This window comes from Leiobunum rupestre, chromosome 8 (genome assembly GCF_980474605.1).
Source record: "Leiobunum rupestre chromosome 8, qqLeiRupe1.1.hap1, whole genome shotgun sequence".
Classification (NCBI taxonomy): domain Eukaryota; kingdom Metazoa; phylum Arthropoda; class Arachnida; order Opiliones; family Sclerosomatidae; genus Leiobunum; species Leiobunum rupestre.
The window spans coordinates 38,058,080-38,069,333 of NC_143391.1; positions in this window are offsets into that span (position 1 = coordinate 38,058,080).

The following is an 11,254-nucleotide window of genomic DNA, read 5'->3' on the forward strand; positions in this document are numbered from 1 at the left end:
TACCCAAAATTAGACATTTACCCAAAATTAGACATTTACCCAAAATTAGACATTTACCCAAAATTAGATATTTACAAAAATTTAACCACCTTTGTTTAAAAAAAATCTTTGAAATTTTGCCATGTTAATTTACATAGAGAAATATAATATTTTAGTTGTCAAAAACGTTTTCGGTTGCCCTGGTAAAACTGAAGACCATCGCATTTTTTCTCTTTGGAGTTTTTTAAGTTACATTAAGGTCTACTTTATCTCTGAATTTAAGTCTCCTTGTTAGTACACACCAAACATACATTTTGATTTCACGTGTCCTGCTCTATCTCGGGGGGAAAAGTATAGAACTTCCATTAAACTAGTTACGAAAATGCATTGAAATTGGCGATTTTGAAAACGCGTTCACTTAACTAATTCTCATTTGCGGTAACTAAAAAAAATACCATCATACTCAAATAGAAATCGGATAACAAACTAGAACGATTAATCGAATAGCTGACAAGGCACCGATTAGATTCTAGGCTAAAACGACTGTAACGCCATCTGTGCTGCCTCTAGAGGCGCGCTCGCGCGTAACTTGATTAAACCTTTTTCCCCGCCCCATTGAAATTAATGTAAAGTTGGCGATAATTAAACGTTAATTAACCTACCAAATGATATAAGAAATATTCCACTGACAATTTTTCCCGTTTATATGAACTTAAATGTAATATACAATCGTCTTGAAAAATCGTTTATCGCTGTTTAACATTCAAAATTAATATTTTTCCCGCTCCATGTAGATAATCGAACATCTGCTCGTCTAGGTAGAGTTTGCGTTGTCAACCCGCGTATTAGAAAGCAAATGAAAGGCAGGGAATCTTGCCCAGTACTAAGCCTCGGTTTAATCTGCCGCGTATTTTCAAACGGAAAAACAAGAACGCTCCTTGTAATAGAGTGTTGTCGTCTCATACGATTTTGAAAATTTGTAACGTCACAGCTGTAGTGTTAATAGTGGCCGCCATGACAGTTACCGATTTTTATCAATAGGCAAATTACAATGGTGACGTCGCAGGGTTTCAGACGACAACACTCTATAAGAAACAAATAACGAAATACGTTCTAAGTCCATTTAACGCAAAAAATCCCACGTATTTCGTTATTTGTTTCCTATTACAATTAGCGTTCGCCATCATTTAATGATAGTACTCGGGTTTTTCCGTTTCAAAAAAAGCAGTAGATTAAACCGAGGCTTAAGACTCGGAAAGATTCACCGCCTTCAAATTTTCGTCTACTTTAAAGAATAATTCTGAACGAACCAATGGATGAAAAGTTATGAAACTAGCTTTTAAATAAACCTTGAAAATTATTTCAACTCATATTTATAATTCACTGATGATTAAATTCGTGAAAAGTTTTAATATCATTCCGAATTACAACCTACTTTCTAAAATCTCATTTTTCTTTCTAATACGCGCGTTGACAACGCAAACTTTACCTAGACGAGCAGATGTTCGATTATCTACATGGCGCATTAAGAATATTATTTTTGAATGTTATAAAGCAATAAACGATTTTTCAAGACGATTTTATAATACATTTAAATTCATATAAACGGGAAAATTTGTATGTTGAATATTTCTTAAATCATTTGGTAGGTTGATTTGCTTTAAGGCTAGTTCCTCCAGCTGAAGAGAGAACCATTAAATCTTCGTTGAGTCCGTCTTCTTCTAGATTGCTATCTTCTATTTCTTGAGAGGTCGGAGGGTCTTCATCGAAAATAATTCCATCTTCACTCTCACTATCTGTCGATATAGTTTCAGAATCAGTAATGTCAATAACGTCATATGACGCTATCTCCGAGGAAAGGGTTGGTTCGGTCACAGTTGTTGGATTCTTGGTTAACTCCACCGTCTTGCTATTCATATCCAACGATTTTTTTGCTGCAAAAAGAGCTTTGATAGATAGTTGAGACTTTGATTTCGACTTGGATTTTATTTCAACCTCATTGTCCAATTTTGAAAGCTTCAAATGTGTCTGTAAATGCCTTGGAAAATTCGATATTACCTAGCTTTTGAGTCCATATTTTCTTGGTGTAGTAGCCATTTTAATTGCTTCATCACAAATTGGACATTGAACGTGTCCTATAAATTCCTTGGTTTTCTGACCCTTGTCGACCAACACGGTGAAAGATAAAAGTGTTTCTGCAACTTCCGTGTTATCCTTCAAATGCTTGCCAATCCATTTTACGACTAGATTTCGAATTTTATCTTCCTCGGCACTAACTCTATCACGGACATTTTTCTTCTTTTCTGGGTTGTCTAATGCAGATTCGCTCATATCTATTTCTTCAAAATCTTTACAAGTAGTAGCTAATTCGTTAATTTCATCAATGGGCCTTTCTTCGTTAAATTTGCGTTTCGCAGCTTTCTTCGGAGTCGCTTTCTTCTTTTTCCCTGATCCGAGACTGTCGTACCTCAAGAAGTAATCTAATGGTTTCTTCTTCACGTAATCACTAATTAAAAGTAATAGTTTCCTGTTGCCTGCAGAAATTATGAAAGTTTCTGGATCTCTAAAATAAGGACCGTAATAGTCTTTTGGGTCGCTATTCGGTTCCACGAGGTTTTTCATAAGTCTTTCCAAATTCTTCGAGGTTGTTTATATCGCCCAGAGTTAAATTTCGTAGAGCCAGGGGATTATTGAAGTCCTCCAGTGTCAAAAGGTTTTTCAGATACGTTGGTACTTCAATCCCAAGGTCAGCACGTAAAATTCCCCAAAATTGATCTGACAGTGGCACTTGCTATATAAATAAAACGAGAATGGTTAATTAACCCAGGGCCAATTAAATGGTCAATTTCAATAACAAATATATTTACTTACGGGATTTTTATCCAAAGTTGGGTCTCCATTTTTACTTTCCATTATATCACACTCAAAAATGATTGTAGAAGAAAATGGTATTTTTTTTAACCTAGGACTATTTGTTTAGAAAAAATATACAAAACGGGCATCCTCGATCCTAGTTTACTTAAAAATTATGCGCCTCGTTGATAATTGCCATTTTGTCTTTCCGAATTCCGGATTTCGTATGGTATTTTTATTATTACCTATCTGAAAAGATGAATTTCTAGCGATTTCTAGAACGTACTCTGAATTTTTGTATTTTGAACGGTGAATGATACTCACAAATTGGCGTTAATTAAGTTCGAAATCTTCAGATTATACTAAAAAGCTTAGGATTCTTTAAAAAATGTAATTTTTTTAACCATTACAGATTTTTTCATTTTGTTTAAATTTAAGGTTATTTTTTAAAACGAGAGATTACCAAAAAAAAACCCAAGGATTATAGCAAAATGTTCAAAGATTATTTCCAAATTTAAAGGGATTACGCGAATTTTTTGGGGATTTTGCCAAAATTTTTAAGATTACGCCAAAAATTAAAGGATGACTGAATATTTTTCGGATTATGGATTATTTTTGTGATTACACGGATTATTTTATAATTTTTTCTAGAATTACGATTATTGTGTACACCTGATTACGCGAGTGGCTACCCCCTCGCTTTCATCTAAAAAAAAGAAAAAAGTGGGGGGGGGGGGGGGGGGGCTGTTCTTCACTGTTGCCTTAAAAAAGGGTTTCCATTCTGAATTCGAATGTCTCCCCTCTCTCGGTTTTCATTCACGCTACGAAAGGCCACGACTTGCATTGTGTCACCATCTTTCCCCGCCTTAATGAATTAAAATCTTTCAGCAAGGGCTATGAATAATTTTCAAACCGTACTCGTTATCCCAACCGATACGATACGTGGTTTGAGAAATATATATCATTGCGATTTCCTACGTTAGGGAAAGTCATCGACATTATTTTTAAGCCAACTGATAACCACTGTCGCTTAAATTAGTTATTCCTCGTTTTCCCGACCGACGCAGACTTAGGGCTTAACCAATTTTCTCTTCTGCTGCTTCAGTGACCTTTCCACCAAAATTAATAAAAATTAACTAAATTATTATATGGAATCACTTATTCTATAATATCTGATCATCTGGAGCGTATTACTCAGATTTGCTTGGAGCGTGCTCCGCTCAAGTCGTTGTCGAATATATATATTCCGGCTTTTGTGATATCATAGTAGACTGTGTTTCAATTTTTTTCAGTTTCAACACTTATAAATACGTAACAAGTTTTATTTTTAATTTACTTATTTTGCTTGTGACTTAATTAAATGTTTTGAGCGTTCAGAGTTTTCCTCCATTGGCTAGCTACAAATTATTTCTCGTGTATTCCTTATTTCCTTCTCCCATCCTGTGGAACCTATTAAACATTCACAGGATTACCTTTTAAGGCCTAGTACTTATTCTGCTTGTTTTCCTTTAAGTTCTCTTAACTGCCTCTGTTAAAGTAACAAGCATTTAGTAGAGTAATAGTCCAGAAAATCCGACAATTTTAAATGAATACGTCATTTTACAAGATGACAGTTGATTTACAAAAAATAACCGACAAGAAAAAAACTAAATTAAATCAAAATCGTTTAAATATTACGGCGATTACATTAATTTTTAACGGAGCGTTTATTTGAATCAAGAATAACGAAAAAAATCAAAACATTGACTATTTTGAGTAGATTTTTAGCGTTGCTCCCAGCTTTCAAAAAATATATTTCCCGCGTCTATTTAATGACTGTGCGAGACGCATGCCTTTAAGTTCGTTCCACTTAACACGTACCGCTGGGCATGCATCGCCGGGTGTTATAAGAGGTACGTTCGGTAATGCAAATCTGGGGAAAATCTGTTTTTACTTTATGTTTGCTTGATGAGCGCTTATCGTCATAGTGACGTAGGAAGTTACTGAACGGTGTTATTTCTAGTCAGCGCTGTTTGACGTCAAGACATCAAAAAAACCTTCCCTCCGATATGGTTTTTTTGATGAGCATCGGATGCCCATCACGTGACGTCAAATCGGAAACGTGAAAAATCGTACAGTAACAAAATGTTGGCATCGATTACTCAGCGATGTTTTTGATGAGCGTTACTGAACGTACCCTAGATAGAAACAGGAAAGCCAATAGTGTTGTGAAGCGCCATCTTCAGTATAATAGTAGTAAAAATTTTCCTCATATCTCTTCTATATTTTTTTGGTTACACGCACAGAAAAATATAGAAGTGAGATCCGAGACGACGCCAAGAAACTTGGAACCTCAAGCGGTCTTCAAGGAATCAAGTACTAAGACAAAATTTCGAGTAGTTTTGGATACATCGGCGAAGACATCTAATGGCTATCATTGAACGACGTGCTACGTACCGGTCCGAAGCTTCAAGATGATCTCTTAAATTTGTTAATTCGTTTCAGATGCTATGCCATAGCCCTGACTGCAGATATCGAAGAGATGGATCGGCAGATTCTGATAAGACCTGAAGATGCTAGCTACCAACGTATTGTCACAGACAAGAGGACATACAAGATTGCGAACTGACAACGGTGACGTACGGAACTGCAGCTGCACCTTATTTAGCCACGAAGGTGCTCCAACAACTGGCACTGGACGTCCACTCTGAATACCCGCAAGCCTCACAAACTCTAGCCAGGGATTTTTATATGGATGACTTGTTGTCCAGAGCTGATGACGTCCAAACAGTGCTGAGACTTCAAGTCGAATTAATTCGAGCTGCATCCGAAGCTGGGTTTACCTTACGAAAATGGACTTCAATTGAGGCAGCGTTATTGGAGTCCCTGCCGTCAGAGCTACGAGAAATTACCGGGCCTTTGAAACTGGAAGACGCTCAACCAATTCAAACTTTGGGTTTGCAATGGACACCAGTAACTGACTACTTATCCTTTGCTGTCAAGGCTCCAATGAATAGAATCAAGGTAACCAAGCGCACGATCTTATCTGACACAGCAAGGATCGTTGACCCATTAGGTTTATTGTCACCGATTATTATTCGAACAAAGTTACTCCTACAAGAAATGTGGCAGATTAAACTAAGCTGGGATCAGGAACTAACTGAATCACTGGTCAATAGGTGGTGCTCCTTTAGAGAAGACGTAACAGGAATTGAAAGACTAAAAATCCAGCGGTACATAGGCCAACAAGATCTCAAGCATTCCAGTCTTCACGGATTCTGCGATGCCTCAGAGAAGGCTTATGCTGGTCTGATTGCAGCCAAGACTAAGGTGTGGCGCCATTTAAGAAGATAACGCTGCCACGACTGGAGCTCTGCGCCGCTGTCCTTCTCGTACGACTGACTAAACTTGTAAAAGATTCGATGAAAACCACCATTTCTGAAGTCCACGGCTTGAGTGATAGTAAGATTGTATTAGCAAGGCTAAACGCACCGCCTCAGCGTTGGAAGACGTTTGTGACAAACAATCGCCAAATTATCGGCAAAAATATATATTTTATGCTATGTATATAATACGATACAAAATTCTAAATTAATCAGTTCGAATTCAATGATTGTGATTTACCTGCTACTAAAATAAATGTTTTATTTAGTTTAAACTCATTGTCTTTAATGTCATTGAAATTCCTTGGCTATCCATCTTACGATTAATGTTGGAGAGTACCTGTTCCGCTCAACTTACCTTCTGAAAGAATCAAGCTTGGAACCTCAACATTTCACATTGGTGCCGAATCCCGGGATTCAAGGAATTCAACGACCAAACGAAAAGATGAACAATTTGAATAAACAAAAGATAAAGCGCACGGTTATTAGAACTGCAGTTACAAAACTAATCACAAGTATTAACCAACAGATAGAACTTGACGATGAACAAGAAATAGAACGACAGTTGGATCAACTGAAGCTGAAAGAAGAACTACAGAAAGATCTTGACGAACTCATTGAAGCTGAAATAACCATCGAAGTCCAATTCGAAGAAGAAATCACAAAAAACATGGATTACGCCGAGAAAATAGTTTTAACCAAGACTCGAGCAAATTAACGAATTCGCAACCTTCAAGACGCTAAAGACGAAAAACTTACTAGAAAGTCTTTTCAAAATACCAGTTCCAAGGATCAAAGACAAGAAATGGACCAATCTATTCGAATGAATATAAAGCTTCCAACGATAACTACACTGAGAAAAAAAAGTAGTTTCAACAGTAATCAACAATGTAAAATATACAAATCCTTTCGTATTATATAGTTTACTCCACATTACTGTGGTTTTTACAAGTCCATCCCTTACTTCTTAAAACAAGCAGTTGTAATTTGTTTTTCACTTTGGGTGAAGTGTAGTACAGCGGCCTCATCGAATTTGATATTAATTTTAGTTGCGCCTGATAGACCTTGTCACGTAGATGTCGAGGGTATTTTTTATTTTGGCCGCAAATGATTATTTAATTGTTTAACTTAATTTTTTTAATTTTAAAAATTTCTCATTTTCATTGAATTTTATATTAATTTTGGTTGCACCTGATAGACATTGTCACGTAGATGTCGAGGGTAATTTTTATTTTGGCCGCAAATGATTATTTAATTTTTTAATGTAATTTTAAATTTCTAATTTTTGGGCATTTGCACGTGTTTTGTTGTACTTATTTCCGTCGTGTGTTCGCCGGCAACACAGTTTCGGTGTCCTAATGAATTCCACGTGATATTCCCTTTTTGTATAAAATCAATTACAGTTTTTGTTCATTTTCTCGGTGTTTTCTATTATTGGGCCACTTTGTTTCTGGTTGAGATTAAAAGTATATACTTGATGCGTAAGGCTTGGTACTGTCCTCTAGGTCGCGTTATAGATGGCCCATCGCTTTTTTTAGTATGGGGTTGGGGAGGCGCTGCGCGCCCCCAGCGCTTGAGCGAAGCGAGTGCGCGGCGCCGTCAGGCGCCAATACGGGGAGTTTAGTAACGTCTTTTATGTGTTTTGGAAGTAATTATCTTCGTCGGGTTGTCGCCTACACCACGGCTTGTTACTGTTTGTTTAGGTTTCCACTCTACTAACTTTTTAACATTAAGTTAATTAATTTAATTATCATTTTCGACCCAAAAACAAAAGTTTCGTAATCAACGCGTCAAGTGCTACATTCTCCGCCACCCAAAAATACAAAAACACGGTAATTTCCTACAATTAGTACATTTTTAACATTAAGTTACTTAATTTAATTATCATTTGCGGCCCAAAAAATTGTTTCGTAATCTACGCGTCACGCGTCAAGTGCTACATTCTCCGCCACCCAAAAATACAAAACCACGGTAATTCCCTAAAATTAGTACATTTTTAACATTAAGTTAATTAATTTAATTATCATTTGCGGCCCAAAAAATTGTTTCGTAATCTACGCGTCACGCGTCAAGTGCTACTTTCTCCGCCACCCAAAAATTCAAAAACACGGTAATTCCCTAAAATTAGTACATTTTTAACATTAAGTTAATTAATTTAATTATCATTTGCGGCCCAAAAAAATTAGTTTCGTAATCTACGCGTCAAGTGCTACATTCTCCGCCACCCACAAATACAAAAACACGGTAATTCCCTAAAATTAGTACATTTTTAACATTAAGTTAATTAATTTAATTATCATTTGCGGCCCCAAAAAAAATTAGTTTCGTAATCTACGCGTCAAGTGCTACATTCTCCACCAAAAAAAAACACGAAATTACATGAGGCCGCTGTAGTGCAATTTTGCCTTAACTTTTACTAAATGTAAATAAAAAATGAGCATTCGTATTTTTTTCATGTAATTACTAGTAATTTTTACATGGGCATGGTTAGTAAGTTAACACAACCAAAGACTAAATCTTACAACTTTAATTTTAATTTTACATAAGATCTGTAATACATTATTACAGATTATTACTGTTTTTTTCAACGACTAATTCTTGTTTTTGTAGTTGGGCTAGCATTATTTAGATATTAAAGTATATTCACACTAAATATTACCTAATAGTACGTATTTTATACTAACTGAATACTAGTAAAATGGGTATATTACTTTTTAAAAAACAAACCAAAATATTTTTAAATTTTTACATGGTAAAGCTCATTTTACATTAAGTCTGTAGACAGTGGTGTAACTAACGACCCGCAGAGCCCGCGACCGCCCGGGGGCCCATGACAAATAGGAGGCCCTTTCGTTTTTAAGGGCCCACCGAAGAAGGTCAAGGGCGGGGGGGGGGGGGGCGTGCAAATCTAAACGATTGAAAACGCTTTGAATAGGCTCGAGGGGAAGGGGGTGCAAATGCTTCATAACAAATAAAAGGGCCCTGAATTAATGAATGAATATTTATGAACACTTTGCAACAAACAAATCCCTTTTGTAACAGGGAGGAATTCACATTGCAATGAATCCGCAAGTTTTAGACCAAAAATCATCAAAATAAACAGGAAGTAAATCATATGATTAGAATGAAAATAGACATAATAATACACAGAATTAAAAATTAATATCTTGATATCTTGTGGGGGGGGGGGGGATTTTTCGTTACGCCACGGTCTGTAGACCTTAAATTGCGTGTAGTTTCATGGTATTACCTATTTTTTAATATTCATATTATTATTAAAATAGTGATAATAAGAATATATTATTTTTTAATAAAAACACATTGGCTTGTTTATATTATTGCACAATATTGATTTAAACTGATTTCTAGCAAATAAACTAATTAAATTTAAATGGTTATATTGAGGTATATTTTAACTTAATTAGAATTAAGATAAAATATACCTCAATATAACCATTTAAATTTAATTAGTTTATTTGCTTGAAATCGGTTTAAATAAATAATATTATGTAAGAGCAAGAGTCAAGTAAGTCGAGATACGTAACTTTTGAAAACATTTCAAAATAAGAATCCTCGTGGGTTTTCAAATTAAGGTGACTTGGTACAGAATTTTCAATATATATTTTCACTTTATTTTAATTAATTTTAATTATTATAATATGCTATATTTCGAACTTAAAACTGGTTTTTCTCAAATAGGGGTTTTCAGACTTGATTTAAAAAAAGTTTTGTACTTCCTTATAAAATTTTCAGAAAACCTTATGATATAAAATTTCAGTGTTAATTTTACGCGAGGAAACGTAAAAATTATTTTCTTTCAACATTATTTTTACTGATCCTCTTGTAAACATTACTTCAAGATAATTTAAAATTTTAATAAATGGTATTTGATAAATTTTACCGCCAACCTGTATATTTTACATTATATAGATTGTTATATTAACAGGGTTTATATTTAAAAGTACAAGCAAGTTCTTGTTAAATCGACAAAATTAATATACACTGAGGAAAAAATAGTTTATACAGTAATCAATTATGTCAAATATAAGCTACATATCCTTTGATTTTATATATTTTACTCTACATTATTGTGGTTTTGACAAGTCCACCCCTTACTTTTTAAAACAAGCTGTTGTAATTGGTTTTTAACTTTTACTAACTGTAGATAAAAAATTAGCATTCGTTTATTTACAATTAATTACTAGTAATTTTTACATCAGTATGGTTAGTAAGTTAACACAGCAAAAGACTAAATTTTACAACTTAAATTTTTATTATACATAAGTTCTGTAATGCATATTATTACAGATTATTACTTTTTTTCAACGATTAATTCTTGTTTATGTAACTGGGCTAGCATTATATATAAAAGATACTACACTTTGGTCTTAGCCAAAAGACCGAGTTTCTTTGGCCATACACACGAAAAACGCTTAAATTATATAATTTTTTTAAAAGCCTTCTTCTATAGACACTAAGCCGTATAATAAAAGACAAATTATTATGTAGGCAACGAATAATTGATTAAAATTGTCATTAATCAGTTGGTTATATAGGGTACGCTGCCATGAGTAGAGAGAGTTATGTAAGCGTTCTATTATCGTATGTATTGTATCGGAGTAACGTCACTGGCGCTTTTCTTCAGAGTACAATTCTTTAAAGAACTGCACTCAATCTTAAAAGGCATTTTCCCGGGAAATAAATATAAATTTCGGTAATTAACATATTTCCCTTTAAAAATCTTCCCTTACCTCAAATAGGCGTATATACTCGGGAACTAATTGCTTTTTACTGATAAAGGCTTAACTCCCCGGGAAATACTGGTACCCCGGCTAGTTAAGTCCAAATGTTATTAATATAATTTTTCGGTGTAAATTTTATGCGAGGAACCGAAAAATTATTTTCTTTCAACATTAGTTGTACTGATCCTCTCGTAAAAAGTACTTGATTATGGTTTTAAATTGAAATATATGGTATTTGATAAATTTTTCCGCCAACCTTTATATTTTACATTAACTAGAATGTTATTTTAACAGGATTTATAATTAAAAATACAAGCA